Genomic DNA, 22,850 nt, shown 5'->3' with positions numbered 1-22,850 from the left:
GATGAAAGGCAGTGTATATCGTTATCAAAGAGAGAACCAATATTTAACGTCTCGATTAGTCATTGTAACGGATCGCCTGGTCCCAGGGAATTTTGGAGTTTAAACTATTAATGTGCGTATCCAAAGAAAAAATCCAAAAGTCTTCCCTTCGTTTCCTTACTGATTCGGAGTCCTGTCCACTTTTGCAATAAATTTTCTCCACAATTATCCAACGGATTTCGTTTTCCATATGATGCATCTCTTTGTAATGCTTGACCATGGGTGCCATAAGCTTGCAAGTTTTAATTGCCGATCGGTGCTCTGTAAGTCGTGTTGAAAATTGGCGCGCTGTCTCTCAGACATAACCTTTTTCACACGGACAGAGTAATAGGTACACTATATTGGCCGTATTGCAATTAGTAAAAGATTTTAATTTGATTTTTGTATGGTTATATTTGTACAACTATTGCTCCATCACAGGCCTTAGAGTGGGCACATTTGTAGTTACCTGTGATGGGGAACTTACCGCCTATAGTTTTTTGTACAAAGGTTGACTCGGATCTGATCCTGGAATGAACCATAAGATCTTTCAAATTCTTGTTGTGTTTATTGGCAAACATCGGGCGGGGTAAAACGACCGCAGGGTCAGCATTGGCATTAAGTATATGCCATTGTACGTTGATAGTTTGACAAATTGTTTCATTGAACATGGAGTGTCGAGTGACACAGACTAGTTTTTGTGGTTCTTTCTTGATATTATTTGTTAGAAGATGATCACGATGATAGAAACAAGCTCTTTAATAGGCCTCTCTGATCAATCTTCTAGGATAGCCACGATTGAGGACCTTTTGTTTCATAGTTAGTGCTCGCAGATCAAAGTCTTTGAAGTTGGTACAATTACGCCAAAGGCGTAAAAATTGTTCCAAAGGGATACTTTCTCTTTGACACTTCGGATGATAATTCGAGAAGTGCAGAAGAGTATTTCTTGATCTCTGTTTGGTGTAAACAAACTCTCAAAATACTGTGATTTCTTTTTGAGACCAATTATTAAAGCCACAAGCACCTATATCAAGGACACGAAGAGCCTTCTGGTTATGCTACAAACAATTAGGTTACCAGACGACCCTTGTTTTCTTGTAACTCTCGACATCGAGAGTTTATATACCTGTATACCACAGGATGCGACAATTGAGGTATTGGCAGAGATGTTACAACAGACAACTTGGGAATATAACACCACAAATCATTTGTTGTGAAATGTGCAACTTTGGCCCTAAAACGCAACTTCTTTGAATACAATGGGAAGCTGTTTTTACAAGCAACGGGGACTTCAATGGGAGCATGTTTGCGCCCAGCGTGGCAGGGTTATATGTGTACCATTTTGAGTGTGAGCACATACTGGACCAATCAAACCCTTTTTCGTCAAATATGTTACTATGGCAACGGTACATAGATGACGTTATGTTGATCTGGAGAGGTGACAGTACCTCCTTAACATCGTTTTTTGATTGGCTAAACGGTCTGATTCATCATCTTAAGTTCACCCACGACTATGCTGAGGATAAAATTGTGTTCCTAGATGTGACAATCTTTCGCACAGGCAATGAATTACGAACTACAACTTACTACAAGCCAACGGAAAAGAATAACCTACTGCACTATTCTAGTTTCCATCCACAAACACTGAGGGAAAACCTTCCTTTCGGGCAGTATTTGCGAATATGACGCAATTGTAGTGACCTGAGCGATTTCAAACAGCAAGCCTAGGACCTGACAGGCAAATTACAACACCGGGGTTATCCGAATCTTCTCTTGGAGAAAAGTTGTAAATGGGCCCGCAACCAACATAGGGATGCCCTATTGGAGAACCATCCGAAAGAAGCCCCTTCTGAAGTCCCTCTCACATGCGTGACTACATTCAACCCATTATCCAATGCAGTCACTTGTTGTATAAACAAACATTGACGAGTACTTACTAGTACTAATCATGACTGGGAGAAGCCACTTTTTTCGTTCAAACGAGCGAGAAGCCTGAAGGATGCTCCTGTCCACACCCGCCCCAGAAAGCAAGACATCACCAACACTAATGGGGTTTTAAATGCATGGGGTTTGCCTCCGATAACTGGACACTACCCATGTGGAGGCTGCACGGTGTGCCCACTGACAAGTGCCACGAAAATTCTGAATCTGGAAGAGGGAAAGGTGTGGCAACAAAGAAATCACACTAACTGTAACTCGTGCAACGTCATTTATCTAATCACCTGCCCCTGCGGGTTAAAATACATCGGGATGACAACTAGACGAGTGAAATTACGGATCGGTGAACACCGGAGTAATATCCGGTGTCATAAAAGCAACACGAAATTAACATCTCATTACTTACAGCAGAATCATACACCTGATGAACTCAAATGGACTGTTATCGAACAACTGGCCCAGGGCTCTGAGGCCAGTTTATTTGAAAAAGAGCAGAGGTTGATATATCGCCTTTCATGCCACCAAACGGGCCTTAACGATGATATTCCCTGGGGGACAGTAATGAGGAGATGAAAGTATTTCCATGAAGCTTTAACATTATCCCCTGCCGAATTCCCCAGTTTTAATAATTGTTAAGAAAAACGAGGACAAAGCATGATAGGGTGGTATTGTCAATAAAGTTTTTTCTCCTGTAAGAAAATAAGAAAAAAAGCTTGTACAGGGATTTGTGAATTACCACGATATGCCCTTAAGTGCTTCAAGTAGGTTTCTCGCTAGAATGAAATTCGTCATTGTTTTTCTTAACGTTAAGACTTTCTGCCGTTTCACCAAACTACAATCTCCTGACGTTACACCTTTAAGGTTCAGGACGCACATAGCTCACGTTGAACACGTGACCCACCCCTGACCTCTCTTTTTACTGACGCGCCACGCTGGGAGTTTCACTTTTCGGGCGGCGGCAGTGGATCGAGTAGGTTCATGGCGGCGAGCCGTTACGAGCAAAGTAAGTGCTGCGCGACTAATTAGTAGCCTTTTAGATCTAGAGTCACGGAAATTTTGGGATTTCTATCTCCAAACTCAGTTTGACGCTATTATTTAATTATTTCACACAGTGGCCGTAGCGTGAAGAAAGCCTCCCCCGCTAAGCATATGACGACAGCACCATAGGATCGTGCTGTAAGTGGAACAAACCAAGGTTTTTTGATATATATGTTTGTATTGAGTCCCGTTTTTAATCTTTACTCACGTTTCTAGCGTGGGTAATACAAGGACTCATTCTCTATTTTTTCCAGTGAGTCGGGTCACTTTTGCACTAAGGTATTTCAACAGACTGTCTTTGGAAACTCATCCTAGCCAGCTGTATCAAGAATACGTCACTCATGGCTATTCATTTAGAAGTAATAATCTTGAGTTCCGCCTTTTATTTACCCCGGATTTTGGGTTCTCAAATATCAGTTCACTAAGGAGTGACTATAAATGCTGTAACTGAGTGGGATATATGCATGAGAAGAAATATTCTACATTATTGATAGAAATATTTTGTAACGCACGAACGTGTCTAATTAATGTTGTGCTTTATAATTACAGATTTTCGGCCCCTGGAAATGCTAGGGTTGCAGAAACGGAAAATTTCCGGTATCTTTTAACAATATTTTTCACATACTATATATATCCACTGGCTTGGACACGCCTTAGCGAGCGCGGACCACCAGGGATATTCACACTTTTTTGGTCCTGAAGAAAGCTGCATTAATAATCCCAGACAGCTGAAACATGTCGACCTAACCTTTATGGGATATAAGTGGTCAAGAATATTACCATTACTAATATCCAACACACTGTTTTTACCAATATTAGCTGACCACTAAATAAAGTCGTTTTTGGTACAACTGATATTTTTTAAACCTCACTATCACTTGCACATAACACATACCTACAAACACAAAAAACTTTTTCCACAATAACCTGCTCCGCTGCAAATCAGGCGTTGAAGCACACTGGAGGGACATTCGGTTCCTCCAGTGGGAACCCCATAATGAAGCATGTCACCACTAGGGTGAGTGAGGGTTCTTCTTAACAAAATATGAGTTATTGTTTCTGTCCTTCTGTATGTTATTCACTCTACCCTTTTTCTCCAGTTCCGATATCGCCTCGACACTATTGGTGTGAGGTTGTTTTCTTGGTGTTTTGGGCTTTATTTCCCTGGCCACAGCACCGACAAGTCACTCTTTAGTTTGTTAAATGTTTGGTGTAAAGGTCTACTTCCAATGTAGACTCCACATCCTTTATTTCAATGTCTAAGAATTCGATACTGCGGTCACCAATATTGGCTGTAAAGTGTAAATTGGGATCACAAAGGTTTATCCATTCAAGGAATTCTTTTAGTTTATCAGAGTCATCTTTCCAAATGAACAGGATATCATCGATATATCGAGACCAGTGATATATCGATTTGTGAAAAGGTGCAACCTCATTATATATATATACAGATGTTGGAAATACGCCATGTAAGTGTTAGCTACCGTGGGTGCACATGATGCCCCCATGCTAACACCCTTGACCTTCTTAAATAAGTCTCCACTAAATTCAAAGGTATTTTTGTCAAGGACAGTGGTAAGGAGATCGATCATAAAAGGCACATCACAATCAATGCTGTTGGTCAAGATGAACCACTCTACAGCTGAGAGACCTTTCAATTGTGGGATGTTACTGTAAAGAGATTCGATATCCAGAGATACCAGAGTATCTCTTTGATTGTTGAAAGAGATCCCTTCTATCCTTTGGATCATGTCCTTAGTGTCTCTGACACGGGATGGTGTTTTGGGCACATGCAGGCGTAAAATCTGATCTATGTATTTAGATATATGTTCAGTGACCGATCCTATTGTGGTAACAATAGGTCGGTACGGAGGGTTAATTGTTAATTGTCGTATACTTGTAAAGCGCACAGCTGCCCCGGCAAAGGGGCGTCCCGGCGCTGTATACCGCTGGGGAACCCATCCTGGCTTTCCCTGTGAGATGGTCCCTCCTGGGCATCTCCAAGGTGAAGACAAGCATCCCCAGCGCTGATGGGGCCGTTAGTAGAGATTAAGCAAGCTATTGCCCAGAGTTGCTGAGTGGGACCCATGGTTGGGGTAGGCACCGAGGCGAGAATTAACGAGTCCGCTGACCATGGCCCAAGACCCTGCCACGTTGGGAATCGAACCCTGGTCCCGGGCCGACCTCTGCTTCCAGGTCTGCCGCCTCTAACCAGTGAGCCACACCACTCCACACCACTGTCCCTGTCTTTATGGATTTCTGGAACCCCATAGACACGAGCCATGCGGGGGGCCAGAACATTCATATAGTCACACTCATGTTGACTGATGATATTCTGTTCAGCAGCTTGCTTAGTCAGTGTTTGATTTTTTCTTTGAACTCTCGATGTAGGGTCAGAAGATATCTTCCTGTAGTAGGCAGTGTATAGAAGCATATGCATGTTGTTAATATATATGCATCTGTATCATACAGACCATGTCGCACCCTCAGATCCGCCAAAGCAAATCTTCTGGAGATAGCCAAAACAAGAAAAGCAACATGGGGAGATAGATCCTTCTCAATTGCCACTGCAAAACTATGGAATGCTCTTCCCAACCAACTTAAGAGCACTCCCACTCTAATTCTTTTCATGAAACACCTAAAAACCTATCTATTTAACCAATAAACTAAGCTAATTTACTCATATTCTAGCTCTTCTACGATCTTCTGTCTAGCGCCAAGACACCCTCGGGTAATCGTGCGCTCAACAAGTTGTATAAAATAAAAAAATAAAATACAATGACTATCCCTTCACCCTTGTCACAGCTCTTCACTGTGATGTTCTTAGATTCTTTGAATGTTTTTAACACATTCAGTTCTTCTAGTTGTAGATTCGGGGGTGGGGTTAGGGTTGAGCTTAGTGATCTCTTTGAGTTTAGTCATCACTATTGTTTCAAAGATGCCAACTTCTGGCACCACTAGGTCTACAGTTGGGGTAAAGATAGAGACTGGTCTGAGACCTGATTTATTCTCTATATTTAAGTCACTTTCGGGTCTATTCGCAAATAACTTTCTTAAACGGATTTTGCGAAAAAAGGTAGAGATGTCCTGGAAGATTTCAAATTTGTCAGCTTTTGTGTGCGGAACAAATGATAGGCCTTTGGATAGTAACGTAGTTTACAAACCTTACTGCACATCATATTAATTCATTTAGTATTGACTCCGTCCTTGTCCCATCCCCACCACTCAGACTGAAGTTGTAACTCACTCTCTGAAAGTGGGACAGCCCCAGGTGGTAATACTCCCTATGCAGCTCAATCTCCGAGTCCTCCAGCATCCATTAAACTCTCTTCATCTCTCCTTTAAGGGGCAGGCACTTAGTCCTGTCAATGTTATTTTGGCCTTCGTGGTTGCAGTCCTGTCTCTGTCGGGGCTGGATTTCATAGAGAAGTTCTGTGCATGATTATGGTGAGATCTGCATAGGTCCTGGTCAAACAGGACAAGTTCCTTATATCAAGTCAAGTCAAAAATACTTTTATTGATTCTTTAAAAATCGTAAAAGGGTGGCAAACCATCATAAAACACAGAAAGTTAAATGAGCATTTTTTTTTAAACATGAGAGGGGAGAAAAAACCTTGGAGTCATTACCACGGTTAAAAGGCTAACAAGTAGTACAATATATTTAAGAAAAGTCAGCAAGCACGTTGTTTATTAGCTGCTTAGCTTAAATCAATTTTTTTCCAGTTCCTTTGCTGCTATTTTCCAGAATTGTATAGCATTACAGGAGAGGGGAATAGATAGCCCTCCAAGACACCTGATGACTGCAGTTCTACATGTTCTTATGTGTTCCTTATATCATTGCTGAAGCTCTCGCCACGAGTTCCGCCAGCACTATAAGATTAAAGGGTAAAGTGCATATATTTAAGCTCCTCAACATTCAAGCATGCTGCAGAGCAGATAAACCAGTTTCACTCGATTTACCATACCTCCCTGCCTATGACAGACAGGAAAAACATGCATTTCTTAATATTCTGTATATATGCTAAACTGAAACATTATAGTAAAAAGTTAATTATAATTTCAGCTATCATAACAATATGTGGATTTTATTTTTAACGTTGAGCATTTATTTTTTTGGGACAAAATACTTCTTTCTTCGTGGTGTCTAACAGTTTCATACCCCACCTGCTTCCCCAGCCTGCTTAACAAACCCCTTAGAGCAGTACGCAGCAGTGTGTTTAACAATAGCAAGATTTATTTGTTTCTTTATCTGTCTCTGCACTCCTGCACCAATAGATATGTTCATGCTTGGCATAAAACTCTTGATTTACACAATGAACAAATAGTAGAACAGGTGGAACATTAAGAAACTTCAAAGGAAATAACTGTCTAAGGAAGAGACAGTATACTTTCGATTCTTATTACCCTACCCATATGTGAGTCCGGCATTCTAAGGCCATTGAGGTGTCACACTTGCCCTTTACCATAACGTTAGCAACCCTAAAAAAATCAAGTTTTGCAGGAGAGGCGGCAAAGTTATTTCTTTTCTCCACAACAGCTGGCAGGGAGACTGGTGTGTAACTTGTTAGGAGGCACCGGTCTCTCTGTTATTGAGATTAGGAATCTCTACGCACATCAGTATGGCATCATCCACTTGAATGGTCCACCGTGCCCTGGACACTGTGTACAAGTCGTTCTTTTAAGGGTGCCTGAACTGCAACGATGATAAAGAGGCGGCCTGCTATTCAGGGCCCACTTTGATCATCAACAATAGGGGCTGCAGCTGATTCAAGCTATAGTTTGAAACTGAGCTGTGAGCAACTTTAATGAAGACAAAATATAAGGCGTTTAAGTTGTACTGTACAATAGTGCGTGCTCCAAACAGGCTTTAAAGATCAGCAAAAATGGTTCACATTACAAGATTCCGCTAGTATGTAAATATTTCACGAGAGAAAGCACACAGTTCTAAAAACAAACAAACGCGTTCTCACGCAAACAGAAGTGACATGGGAATGACAACCTCACTGAACTTCAAAATGTTCCAAATACGTTTATCAGCACGCTGATGTCTTCCAACTTCAACTTGTAGAAGCAAATGATTTGGCAACTAAATTCACTGGGGAAAAAAAAGTCCTGACCTGAAAGGAGATTCATCTGTAGGAAAGGCGTCCAGATTCAGAACCCATTTCACAAAAAAAGAGGAGTGACGATTCAACAAGGAAGCAAAATGGCCCCCAGAAAAGAAAGATGTGAAGAAAAATATCCCGCTCCAGCCACTGGAATCCCAGAAGTGTCTGGAAAACCAATCTCCTATGTAGTTTGAGAGGCCTGGACAGTACTACTTCACCAAAGAGAGATTGTTGCAAAGGCAATGTTCGTAATGGTACTTAAAGAGATCCGTCCGAGGTTTGAATCTTCCACCCCCAAGCTTGTTGACATACCAGACTTCTGATAGATATTCCATGCTAAGCAAGATTCAACATTGAGCATTGAGCTTGTGCTTGATAAAACCTGTGATGGTAAAGGTGCCTGCCAGAATTTTCAGGGAGTTGAGATGCAAATTCTTCTTGGATGGAGACCACAAGAACCTGGTGGAGTTGGCACCCCCAGCCTGATCTGCGGGTTTCCTAACTGATAATTACTATTGGAGAAGACCCCAAGATGGCACTGCCATTCCAATCCTTCCATATGGAGGAGCCACCACTACAGCTCTGCAAGAGACCCGTCTTCCAGAGGAATGAGATATTATTAGTGGCAGCCCTGATGATGGAGGTGGGTTTCCAGTGTAGGAGGAAGGATCCACAAACATAGCTTGAATTAAGGCTGCTAGAAGGCCGAGCAGTGCATGGGATCTCGGAGGAAAGACGTTGGGCTGCTAAATTGCAATTCAGCTCCTGCTTGAAGTGCAAATCTTCTTGATCAGAAGCTTTAGAGTACAGTCGACCTTGTCCACTGTGAACCCCAAAAAGTCTGTTACCTGGGTTGGAGAGCAGGACAACGTTTTCGAAGTTCTCAAGAAAACCTAGATCATGTGTGAGGGTGACTATCCATTCTGAATGTACTCTTAAGTACATGAGACAAAGGCCTCTGGTGCACGGGGTGGCGCTACACACAAAGTACTTGGTGAAACAGTAAGGGTCGGAAAAAAGACTAAAAGATGGCAAAAAATTGCCAAGTATGGTGCCTCCATTTAAACTTTATGGAGGATTGTTGTTTGGTACATATCCAATTTGAATATTAGGCCTTCTGTTCCGTAGATCGAGCTGTACTAACAACCTCCGTGAAGGAGAGTGTAGCACAGAAGATGAATAACCTCCATCTTGAAGTGATGATAAACTATCCAGCCATAGAAGGAACAAAAGTTTGACTCCCCTGAGGTTTTTTTTTCCTTCTTGTGGAAAAGGAAGATCTAACTTAAAAACTTCTATGCAGTAGTGAGATTCATATCCCCCCCCCCCTTTTCATCTTATATAAAAATCTGCAATTTCTGATTCACCTTCCTCCCACGGAAAGAGAATGGGCAGAGGGCCTGGATAATCGGAAGGACGGAACCCAAAAGTTTATGCAGTGGCGCAGTCTCTAGAACCTAATGGCCTGAAGTTCTGGTTTACAATTGTAGCAGAAAAAAAGGCAATGCAAACCCTGATAATTGCACTAACCATGGCTGAATGACGAAGACTTGGCTTTATGAATGGTGGTGGAACGATCTCCCTGAGGGAATAAGTCTGGAAGGTGAGAGCCAAAGGTTGGTGGGTGCACGTAAAAGGCAGCTGCTGGAGAATTGACTTCAACATTAGTAAGTCGAATGCCCACAGAGATTGCCAGTCGATTGGAAAAAATATGAGTCCTGCAAAAGACTTTACTCATATTGGTTTCGGCCTTGTCCTGGGAAGTCTTATTTTGAAATAAACGTAATACATTTTTCCCCAAAGATACCTTCTGTGGCATTTAGGGTGGGATTGGTTGCCAGTTCCACTAATTTGGTGTCCAAATGAAGAATAGTATGTTTCCTTTCGGGGGAGATGAAGATGTGAGTGTCTCTCAAAAAGAGCAAATGGGTCCAGCCATGGAAGGCATCCAGGTACAAGTCTGCGGGGGTGCTGTGGCTCACTCAAAAGCATCCAGGAGGCGGCCTGTTGTATTTAGTATGTGGTCTTGACAGTGTTTGAGCGCAGTCAATGCCCCAATGAGGATCCCGTCCTTGACATTGGAGTAAGGCTAGTAACTGGGGATCAATATCAATGGTAGAGCAAACCTTCCCTGTGATGCCAGGGCATAGGCATTCAGAACGACGAGTGCCACTCACTGATTTCTCCAATTGGATGAAAACCAGCAGCAGACACACTCATCCATGTAGCGGGTAGAGGATCTAGTCAGGGGACAGTTCTGAGGTGGTCCCACGTGGGCTCGTCTAACATGTCATGGAGCTATGTTACCCTATTATTTCTATATTTTGCAATAACTGAATAACAGGGATATTTTTCACAAAGGAGATCAGAGTGATATGACATAGATAACAGTAGAAAAGCTCGAGTTATCCATAATGCCACTTCAAACTTTAAGGTGAAAAACATTTGTGTTATTCAAAATTACCCATCTGCAAGTTTGTTGTACATGGTCACTTACTCCGCCAATGAAAACGATTGTAGTTAAATATCAAATATATAGTGCTTACTACCCCTGACAAGGCGCTTAAGCGCTTTATGGCAGGTAGCGTGCTATTCCAGAAAACAAGGTCAGCAGTTAGTTTTGTTGGTTATTGTTAGTTATTGAAAGTAGTCCTCTACTGTCAAGGAAATCCTACCATGCCTTTACTCCAGTTTATTTGTGGTAGATTTTAAATTAATATGAGTTAGGTCTGGAGATCAGCTGTTGCTAAATTGTGGGGTCAACGTTTCAAAGAAGGCGAAGTCCTGGTGTGCGGGAAATTTGCAGAAGTACAGTTAAGAATGCATTAATCATGGGAATTAAGACAAACAAGCAAGTAGACAGTGGAAGAAAAGAAGCATGCAGAGGATGGAAGGTAAGTAGAGGGTAATTTATTAGCAATGAAAATGAACTCGTTTTAAGTCTAGTTCACTGTGAATGCAGGATTTGGGAACACATTGAGAGGATGTTTAAGATAACATGCACATTAGTACAGTGGCTAGAACAGATAGATACCATTGTTCCGTAACAACACTGAAAACTGTGGCTTAATTGCACTAAATAGCGACATGATTTAGAAAAGTTTGTTCTCGATTGGTGATGGGTTCCAACTTTATTTCAAGAACCAGTGTGAAAGCAAAAGAATTGGTCATAACCATACTCTGCCACTAGGTGGCAGCAAGGACCATTACTGAAGAGTTGGCTTGTGCAGTGCTCCATTGCTTTGATGGTTACTTGATCAAGTGTCTGCTAAATGTATCTTACATTATTTCCAATCTGTTTTTCATGTCAGATATGCCACGTATGTACATTTTCTCTCAGTGTTTGTGGTTCATTGTCTGGAAAATATATTTTTGGCTTGAATTAATGAGTGGTTGTCGGTTCCGCATGTAATCCTGACACGTGTATGATTTTGTCCCTTTGTGCTGTCTGGGCGCCAAGTGCCCCAAATGTGCACCTGACATTTCTTATTTATTTTATTAACCTGCAAATATAGAAAGCTATAGGAAACATTCAGTTAAAGACATTCCTGACAACTACCCTATAGACCTTTACAAGTTGCATTTAGTTTACATGTTCTACATCTGCCTTCTGTGCATATTCGGTTGCAGGCTTTTGTAGTTCGTAAAATTATGTCATGTATTTCCAGTATGTTTGTTTAGTTTTCATTGTGAGACCCCCGACCCCTTCTGCAGTTTTCACGGTGCCTTGTTACTCTGTTCTGTGAGTTTACATTCTATTTTGTCCAGTTTATGAATTCTAATTTTTGCCTTATTAGGTCACTTGTTTCTTAGAAGTCGTACATTTAATGTATGTATGTAGATGTACTACAATTTAGTATGAGATTATGGTCAGTTCAGTGTTTAGCTGCATTCTTTTGCCTTGGATACCCTTTCATACCTCACAGACTCTTGAGGGAACCTTTTTTGTGGGGTGTGCACACAGTGGTAAATGCCTCCCATGCATGATATTTTGGGCTTCGGTGATGGACCCACCTTGTAACCCCCCTTGTCATGGTTGCCTAAACTCCTTCATCCCCTCATCCGTGCTTCTCTCCGTTACTATACCTTTGTACTGCACTACCTCGATTTACAGCTAGGTTTTCCCTATATGATTTCCCGTATGATATGATAATTGTTTGCTCTCTTTTCTAATTCCCTTAGCTAGATCTAGAACCGGAGGAGTTGAAGATTGATTTAAATTGATTTACAAAAATAGACTGTTGTCCTTGTATGGATGCTGCCTCCTAAACCTCGCAAAACCAAAGGGGATGATCGACGGAGTGTTGAACACTGCAAGCACTCACGCCCAGTCAACTGATCTGGGTTTAAACCATCATCATACTTTAGCTCACTCTGCCACCCCAGTTCAGGCATGGCCATCTGCAAATCAGTCTGACCCTGTGCCTCAGTCCAGCCCGAACTGCCAAGCCATGCCTTCCCTGGACCGGAAACAAGCTTCCTAGGACCGGTTTCTGGCTAATCAGTCGTCATCAGCCAGGCTAGCTTGAATCCAGTGGCAAAGTGAGCAAGGGACCCACAGGGCGAACAAAGCGAAACCAAAGGGGATGATTGACGGAGTGTTGAACATTGCAAACACTCACCCCCTTTCAACTGAACAGGGTTTAATCCATCACCGTTCTTTAGCTCATTCCGCCACCCCAGTTCAGACATGGCCATATGCAAATCAGTCTGACCCTGTGCCTCAGTCCAGTCCAAACTGCCAAGTCATGTCTTCTAAACCTTAACCTTAAGTTTACTTTTGCTAGTGGTTCTTTGGTATTTGGGTCGGCCCATTATTTGAAGTTGGTTTTCTATTGTTCCTTTATTAATCTTGTCCTTGATCCATTCGTCTGCCCACCTGGTCCATACTGGCTCTCAAGCATCTAGTCTTTTTCTCCAGCACTGGTTTCGGTACAGTCCTTTCCTCTCTCTTCCAGTTATGTTAACCAGCCCTCACGCCTGAAGTGTTTGTCCTTTGTCCGGCAGTGATGGTCCCAGCTTCCACAAAGAGCTTCTGTCTTTATCCCTCGCACGGTTTCTGCATTCCTTCCCTTTGAGGATTTGGTATTTTAATTATCCTAAAAGCAAGTAAATGTTTGCATGGCCACGTGAACTTCTAATGCCGATGTATACAGATAAAACATTATAATAATGCCGTGGGTGTGCGGCAGGCTATTTTTATTTGGTGGGCAGATGCTTGCAAGGTCTGTGTCGTCCTTGCTGCACACTACATTGAAAATGTTTGCTATAACTAACCATGTCTGTCTGTTTTTGAATATGTTGGATATGTTAATCTTGGCCGATTAGGTCCTGTTTAAGCTGTGTCTTTAGACAATTACATTAAGCAGAGCTTTTTCTTTGGACAAGTGATGGGCAAAGTTGGCTTTGGTCTGTACCTATTTTATTCCCACACTTGCTCGTTGCCCCTCAGTTTTGTGGTGAAATCCTGCTGCTGTCAATGATTATGCAAAATGTTTCTTCTCTGATCTCACCTATTTATACATTTTTTGTAAGCTCCTAAACCAGAGCTTATTTCTTACCAACCACCAGACTCTTTTTGGAAGTGCATGGGATTCTTGGGCCCAATCTAAAAGGTTTAGAGTTTGCTCGTAACATGACATTTGAAATTCAGATGGGTTTAAAATAACTGGTGGTGTCCTCGCTTGCCTTTTTTTTTAGCAGATTAAGTCCTATTTCAAGTTGCATGTTTTAGCAGCCACCTTGAACGAAATGAGTAACGTGACATTTCTGTTTATAATACTGCATCTTATCTTTCAATCCCAAGTACAACTATTGTGTAGAAAGGTCTCTCAAATCCTGCAAAATCTTTTTCCTATTTTAGTGCAAAATGTCAGATTTTTTTGTTTAGTTTTTTTGTTTAGTGACGTTTGATGGAATGCTCCTTCAGACTACCCTTCCAGAGGATTAAACCCTCACTTACCATGCTATTGAAAGTCACTGGCTTGCACCACCAGTTTTTTCTTGACGGTTACCCTATACCAGAAAACCTCATTCGTTTTACTGAGCGGAGATAGCCCATAAGAAATAAAGTCGATGTAGGAATGGAGTAGAATTTCTACTGTTGACAAAATATTTGCAATTTCTAACGACAGAAACTGCACTTATGTTGGGGGTTTGGAATCGTAGTGCGGCATCCTCACCTTTTTAAATACATTGATTCAGATGCTGTCAATGTAACATTAGTGAAAAGCTGATATTTTGCCACTTGTACAGTCCTAGTGGCAGCAAAAAAAACTAAAAGGCGAAAAGGGTAGTGCTGAGCTGAAATTATTAATGAATAGTCCCACTCACGAAATGTTCCTTGTCAGACTGTTTATATTGGCTATCTGGATTAGTGGAATTTGCTGACCCAAGCTTAATTGAGATGCAGCACCTTCTCCTTTTAGATAGAAGGATAATCTTCTAAAGAATACAAACTTTATAAACAAACCTTTGTGCATGCTGAAGAGCGGCCTATGAGACTAGATGTTCCTATAATCAAATGTTAAGGAAAACTGAATTAATTCATTCTTCAGAAACGTAAAAAACGTGGATTTACAATGTAGAACTCCCAAATTCATCATCATCATCAATGAAATATTATTTCGGCCAATTTGACCATAAAAGTATATATACAATAACATATATTTAATTTGATTCATAAATAAAACAATAAAAGGAAATCCATTTTTCATGTAGCAATGTATGTATAGCACATGAATGTAACATACAGTCAATCTGTATTACAGTCAATCCAATCCCCCTAGCTTCATTAAAGTGCATGTGCAATATATGTGCAATTCATAGTGTCAGGGGTGATAAGCTCATGCTCTAGCCCACAGGGCAACCATTACAGTAACTTTGTGCTTATATCTGTCAATTAAAAAACTGAGCACACGCCCAAGCCCGAGGATCACCATTCAACTTGTTGCTGCGCACTAATGCACTATTTATCAACCCTAAAATACATCAATAATATGATTAAAAAGAGCTCATAAAATTCATAAATATTGCATACAAGTAAAAAGACATCCAAAGTCCTTTTTAAAATGTAAAACAAAGATCAACCAGAGTCTATCGGGGTCATCTTCAATAATGCTCTGCATGTACATCACATGGAAAATAAAAAGCCTGCTACTGAAAATGCTACAGGGAGGCGTGCATCATATTTCAATATCCTAAAAGCCTCTGAGCAATGCCTGGTTCCCGGGTTTCTGCATAACTGGATCAGCCATCGTTTTCTCACCTTCTTGTACCCTGGTCAGAAAAAACCCACATGCTATACTGTCTCTGCTGTGTTATTGCAGGCAGGGCAACCCACGATTTGTGAGCCCGCCCATTTGTTTGTGAAAGCACACAGTGGCAGTACCCCGTGCCTGAACTACAAATATAGCTTCCTTGCAGCAGCCGGCTTATATCGTCCAGTACAGACTCACATCTTGTACATGCTGATCTTCTGTTCTGGAGTATATTAATATATCATCTATGTAGACGATACAAGACACATCCAGCAATCCTCGTAGCACGTCATCCATAAAATAAGGGAAGGCGGCGGGGCGTTACACAGGCCAAAAGGCATAACTAGGTATTCGTACAACCCATATCTTGTACGGAAAGCTGTTTTCCACTCATCCCCTCTCTTCATTCTTACCAGGTGGTATGCTCCTCTTAGATCTAATTTTGTGAACATGTTGGCTCCTTTTAACTGGTCCAACAACACCAGTATCAAGGGGAGAGGATACCTGTTCTTTTTTGTAACCTTATTGATTGCTCGATAGTCAATGCACGCCCTCAAGCCGCCTTCCCTTTTCGGTATAAAGAAAAGCGGCGAAGATGCGGGTGAGGTGGAAGGGCGTATAAACCCGCATGCCAACATTTTCTGTAAATAATTTTGTAGATATTCGTTTTCCGCTTCGGTGAGAGCATATATTCTAATACATGGGATACTTGCTCCTGGTTCCAATTCAATAACACAATCATACGCCCTGTGCGGAGGCAATCTGCTCGCTTCTTGTTCGTTGAATACATCCGCGAATGTAGAGTACATCTCGGGTAGAGAAGAGACCAGACATACCCTCTTCTCACTGCATCCAGATGCCAATAATACCGCTAGATTGTCCTGTTTCTCATTAGATGGCATGTGACTTTCCTTAGTACAATTCTCAGCACAAAAAGAAGAATTCATATCGATGGTCCTTGCTGCCCACTGCACATGTGGATCATGCATAGTCAGCCATGGCATGCCTAATATCAACTTGAAGTTCGGGGCATCAATGAGATGAAATTGAATATGTTCGAAATGTGTTAATCCCATCTGCATTGGAATAGGATAAGTGTGATAACACACTGGTCCAGAAGTTAGTTCTGTACCATCCACTGCCTTTACAGGTTCAGGTCGCAATTTGCGGATACAGGAAATACCCAATTCACTGGCATACTTCTGGTCGATGAAATTACCAGTGGCCCCGTAATCCAATAGTGCATGAACCATTTCGACTTTCCCTGTTGACACTTCCAAGGTTACACACACATTCATGTGAGCCACTGAATTTTGAATGGTATTGATTAATGCGGGCGAGACTTCATTTTTTCCCAACCTCAAACAAGGAGTCTCCATCAAGTTTGAGGACTTTAGTTTTCCGTCGGCTCTGCCATCCATTCCACAACAGGTACCTTCTTCCCTTCTGGCCTTTCTTTATAGGGGAACTTGGTTTTTGCACTGCAGTTCTTTATAAAATGACCAGCTTTCCCACAGTACATACACAGCTTCAACTGCCTTCTTCTTTGCCTTTCTTCTGCACTAAGGGGACCTTGTATACCACCTACTTGCATTGATTCTGAACCATCTGATGAGGTGGTATGTTCCTCTACCATCGAACGTGGTCTGGTAAACAGTAATCTGGAATCACCTCTCTGTTTGTCTCCTTTCCTCTCTAACAAACGATGATCCAACTGGACTGTGAGATCTATGAGTTCATCACAATTGCCAGGCATCTGAACAACCTGTGCCAAAACATCTTTTAATTCATTACGCAGTCCTTGATAGAACAATGAAGTGCGCTTCTTCACTGGCCACTCAGTCTCTATGACCAATCGGTTGAAATTGGTGATATAGGATAAAAGATCTTGTGTTCCTTGTCTTAACGTAATGAGCTCCCTGTCTAATGACAAAGAATGAGCCTTCCTATCAAAGAGTTTTTTCATCTCCTCACAAAAGTTATCAAAATGTAACAGAACGGGGTCGTTCCTTTCAATCAACGGAAAGGACCATGTGGCAGCGTTGCCCCCCAAATATGACATCACAAACGCTGTTTTTGACTGATCATTCGGAAAGACAGCAGGCTTACACATAAAGTGTAATTTACACTGCCCCAAAATGATGCGAACTTCTTTGGGTCTCCTTAATACCTTTCCGGAGGTGAGAGAGGCAGTTGGAATGGCTGAATGACTTGGATAGATGAAGGATTAGTACCCCACTCTGAACCTGTGTAGAATCCCTCGCTGCAGGAGGTGGGAGTGTCCAATTTCTAATATAGGAACCTCCTTGTGTGCCTGGAGAACTACCCCTAGAAAGACCAGCAACCTCCCGCCTCATGGTGACCAATTCATTACGCATTTCAGTGTTTTCACCCCTGAAAGCGTCTACTTCCAATCGAAGGGACGTTACTGATTCCAACACCGTTTGCAAAACGGTGTTTGTATCCATCGCTCCGGCTGTAGTATACCGTGGGCTTGTCACTCTGTCATATACTGATCAGGAGTAACTAACCTTATAAATACCTGATACAGCAGGAGCGATGTCTGATGCTAGTTTCCGACCTCCCTTGATGTGAAACACCTCTTGCAAGAAAGATATACAACTCCAATAAGTGTATCACAACCGGGGGAAGGGGAAAAGTGGAGAAAATAACCATAAAGTAGCAGCAGAGTAAATCAGCAATTCTGGGTGCGGGAGCTGTTAGGAATCACTCCATCAACACAGAAACCTGCAAGAACAAGAGAACAGGTCATGCACACATACACCCTATACTATCTAAAGAAATCAAATCTATGTGTAAGGATGCTTACTTTCTAAACGCTGCTGCTGCTTATAAAATAAATCACAAAAAATAGAAAAGAAAAAGTCGCAAAAGTAATTCTACTTCAGAAGTAGTTCGTCATTACTAGAAGGAGAGGGGATGGCACCTTTGTCGTTTACTACAGTACTTATCTGGACACGACTCTTCAAGCTGTTTGGCAGCCGGAGATAACAGCTTGACTCCCAATGATTGCAACGTGCTCCAAATGTTCAAGTTCCAAATGAGGCAACCAAGCCTAACTAATCCCGCGCGGCATGCGCGTTACTAACTACAGTCCGTATTCTTTGAACAACAGGCGCCTCGATAACCATACGGTCTACGCGTTATAAACGACACGCGCAACCGTTCAAAGTCTCCTGTACTCTGAGGGCTTCCGTCTTCTTGCTCGGCCGAGCTTCGAAATCCAGCGCGGCATGCGCTTCAGCACAAAACGAGATAACAATCTCCAAAGATTTATTTATTTTATTTATTTAGTATATTTATAGAGCGCAGACCTGTCACCCAGAGGGCATCCTGGCGCTTTGAACTTGAGCGACGGCACTATTCACTTACACAGTATTTTTTGGAAATAAGTGCGTTTTAAGGGCTTTCCGGAACGGAAGATAGTTGCTGTGGCTTCTCAAGGAGAGAGGTAGGGAGTTCCAGAGCTTGGCCGCTGCCACACTGAATGAGCGGCCACCCATCCTGACTCTCTGAAACCTCGGGACTACCAACAACTGTGCAGAAGAGGATCGGAGAAGTCGCGGGGCAGAGTACCAGGAGAACATATTCTGCAAAGGTATCGGGCCCAGATGGTGTACAGCTTTGAACACTAAACAGGCGGCTTTGTACAGCACTCTCAGATGTACCGGGAGCCAGTGTAACTCTCTCAAAGCTAGGGTAGAAGAACTAGACCTAGGCCGTGAGAGAGCCAACTTGGCGGCCATGTTCTGCACTCGTTGTAACTTCCCCAGCAGATTTTTTGGGGCCTCCAGAAGTAGCGCGTTACAATAATCTAAGCGACTTAGTATAGTACCGCGAACTACTTCCGGCCGGGCGGGGAGAAGGGGCAGAACTTTACGCAACATGCGTAACAGCATCATGCACGTAGACATGGTTTTATTGACGTGCATGTCAAGCTGTAAGTTTGGGCCGAAGATCACCCCCAAGTTGCGGGCAGATGACGCAGCCGAGACTGGCTCGGGGAAGGAGGCCGGCCAAAAGTTCTCTGGCAGTGTCCGCAAGATCCGATCTGTAGAACAATAAAGAACCTCAGTCTTAGTACTGTTAAATTGTAGGGAGTTGGCCCTTATCCAGTGCGCTGTGGCTGCCATGCAGCGATGGAATGTCTCCAGCGAGACCGCATTATCGCCCTCCAAGGAAAAGACCAGCTGGGTATCATCGGCGTAGTTAAAAGCCGAGACACCAAAAGATTTTATAAGCTGGACCAAGGGGCGGAGGTACAGATTGAAAAGTATTGGGCTGATGGCCGAGCCCTGTGGTACCCCCTGCCCTACTTTCCTTGGCTCAGAGCAGAAAGGAGGAAGCGAGACCAGCTGTTGCCGACTGTCAAGGTAGGATATGAGCCAATCTCTTGCATCCTCTGTGACCCCACACTCTTCAAGTCTCCTGATGAGGGTTCGATGGCAAACCGTATCGAACGCGGCCGACATGTCGAGCAGCACTAAAAAGGCTGCCCGACCACTGTCGACACGCGAGCGAATATTGTTCAATACGGTTACTAGCGCAGACTCCGTCCCGTGCCCGGGGCGGAAGCCAAACTGTGCCTCATCGAACCAACCGATGTTTTCCAGGAAACCTGAGAGCGAGCGGGTCACCCATTTTTCCATGATTTTAATAGGAAAGGGGAGCAAGGAAATTGGCCGATAGTTGGACAGACAAGTCGGGTCCAGCGTTGGCTTCTTAAGCAGAGGTGACACTACTGCTAACTTCCAACACTCAGGGACGGATGCCAACTCCAGAGACTGGAGGCAGATGGAGTGCAACGGTTGAAAGAGTTCCGCCTGAAAAGCCTTCCAAAATTTGGGAGGCAGTGGATCACGCGGAGAGCCAGAGGATACCGTGTTAGCCAAACTGCAGAATTCCTCAAAAGAGGGACGAGGAAAAGATTTTAGTTGGGGTCGACTGGAAGAAAACACCGGAGCTCCCAAACTAAAAGCTAGAGTACTCAACTGGGGTCGACTGGGTGAGCCGGCCGGAGCTCCCAGACCAGGGCCGAAGGCATCTGTCTGGGGTCGACTGGACAGCTCAACCGGAGTTCCCAGGACAGGAGCTGCAGTTGGAAGGCACGATTCGGTCGGCTGGGGTCGACTGGATAACCCGTTCGGAGCTCCCGAGCCAGGACAAGAGCCAGCTGGCCGGGGTCGACTGAGCGGGCTAACCTGAGCTCCCAGACCGAGAGTAATGGGCAAGGGATGTTTTAAGCCCTCTAAGATGCCGTAAGGTACAAAACGCCAGTCCCTCTCCGTACCCAAACAATAATCAGGTGACAAGCACCCGTATCCGGGAAAACAGCGCTTTTGTACGATAGAAAGGGAAGACAGATTGAAAAGTACTGACCCTAAGACTTCTGGGACATGTAGTCCAACCAGCATACATCGCACATACAGGACAGAATGTGACACTCGACCTAAAAATACAAGCACCTCATGATATACAGATATAACAGAAAGTGTGCTCCTTCCACCAAAAATTGTTCAAAGACTATAGCGCTTGGCTGTCAATCTCCGGGATTTTGGGCACCGTCTTCCTTTTTCTCGGGCTTTAATTTTTGAACCACAGGACCACACACAAAACTGCACAATTAAGCGAACAAAAAGCGGAGGCTATTTCATAAAAGTACTCCTGTGCGCTATTTTATTTACAATATAATACAAGCAAGAGTTTACTAAAAGGCCATACTGCGTAGTGCAGACAACATAACATTGTGCGCTCAGTTACTTTATATTGCCCCTTAATGGTTCGTGTTCAGTTTTCCTAATGTTGGTCTGCGCTTTATCATTACATCTAAAGTTACTTTAAATTGCCCTATAATACTTCGTATTCTGTTTTTCTCAAGTTGGTCTGCGCTGACACCTCATTCTGTGCCGCTTGGGGACAGGAAACTGGATTTCCTACTCCTATAATAGTGAAACGCCCCAGTTCGTGGTTTCCACAATCTTGTCGCCCTGGTACCACCCGAATACAAGCACCAAACAAGGGCAGGGCAGGATAAACAGCAACACAGCCTCCCTGCAGAAGCTTTTCGGATTGTTTACAAAATCTAATTGCCAACCTTCATAGTTAAGTTTACATTCATGCCCATTCGCTCTTTGGCCTCTCTAGTAAAACGACAACTTTATACTAACTCACAAATTCACGTACAACACTTTTCAATGCACTTTACAGCAAGCTTTTTACTACCAGTGACGGGCATTGAAAAACTGCTATAAATGCACACATCTAAATTAGGTGGATGGTCGTTTACAATGCCAATAACTCAAACTCTCGCAAATGCGAGACCTATTACATTGCAAATGCTTGTTGATTTAGACATGGAAGTCTGACTTCCAGTTGCTGGGTTAGCACTGATCGAGTACTCCAGCATCAAAAGTCCCAGTATATTGCAGGCTGCTGACATCCAAGCTCAGGAAGTAAAGAGCTACCAAGTTTGGATCTATTGATCAATTTGAACACACTTATTCTTCAACATGGTTTTGAAGTATGATGGCATATCGTCATGGCACCAGTATCCCATCCACCATTCAGAGGACCGTCTCCCCTCTCATCCCATGTGACCGGGAGGGGCAGTCAGGTCATCCAAGAATGTCCCCTCTTTATCGGATACACTTTTGGCCAACTGCTGCTGCTCAAGAGAATTTTCCATGGGAATATAACTAATTAAGTAGGGAACTTAGTTTAACAGGATCACCCTATGCCACTAGGCAAGCAGGCCTTCATTCTTCTAAGACTTCCTTGGATCACTCAGTACATTTTTAGGCTGCAATAAAATGTTCATGCCGCTCATGAAGAATAGAGGTATGGAAACCTTCTCAAAGGAACAGATGACAAAAAGAGATGACTTTTCAAACCTCAAATAAGCATTATTGTTCACCTACCAGTGAAATCAGCTTCATATTTTCCCGCCTCACGTCGGTGTTATGACAAATTTAGGTCTGAGCATGGAAAATGTAAATATAGGAAAGTTGTATTCCACTCAAAATCGTTCACTTTCTTGAAAGGAGCAATAGTTGTGTCTGACCAACACGATCTAGGTGGAAATCGTGGTATGTTTTTCAACAACCAATGACAAAAAATACATTGGTATGTTTTTTTAATGTTGTTTAAACCTTTTTTTTTTAAACAAACTCTGAGAAATATTTAAATGAAATCTGACCGCACACTCGAGCATCTGTTTCTTTCATTTTCTACATCCTGTCGTTCGTCTACTCCTCTCATCTAAGCACGCCCCAAATGTCTAACTTACCTCATCCCTGTACTCACTCCTTTTATCCTTCACCTCACCCCACATTCCACCAAGACATTTCTCCTACTTTTCTGTCTTTCAGTTTCACCCCTTTTCTTGTGTCTAAGTGGCAACACCGCCTTTCCTGCACTTTTATTTGCAGGCTGCGTCTCCTTAAAAAAAGAAAGGATACCCCCAGCCTTG

The 22,850-nt window shown here is 42.8% G+C and overlaps 1 protein-coding gene across 1 annotated transcript in view; it reads left to right on the top strand.

Moving 5' to 3' along the window:
- Positions 1 to 22,850, top strand: part of PCGF6 (polycomb group ring finger 6) — a 305,170-nt gene that overhangs the window by 155,552 nt on the left and 126,768 nt on the right. The gene's annotated exons all lie outside the window — the stretch shown is intronic.

The sequence above is a fragment of the Lissotriton vulgaris genome, chromosome 5 (genome assembly GCF_964263255.1).
Source record: "Lissotriton vulgaris chromosome 5, aLisVul1.2, whole genome shotgun sequence".
In the NCBI taxonomy this organism is placed as follows: domain Eukaryota; kingdom Metazoa; phylum Chordata; class Amphibia; order Caudata; family Salamandridae; genus Lissotriton; species Lissotriton vulgaris.
The sequence above is the reverse complement of the archived record's forward strand: the minus strand, read 5'-3'. Positions and strand labels throughout refer to the sequence as shown.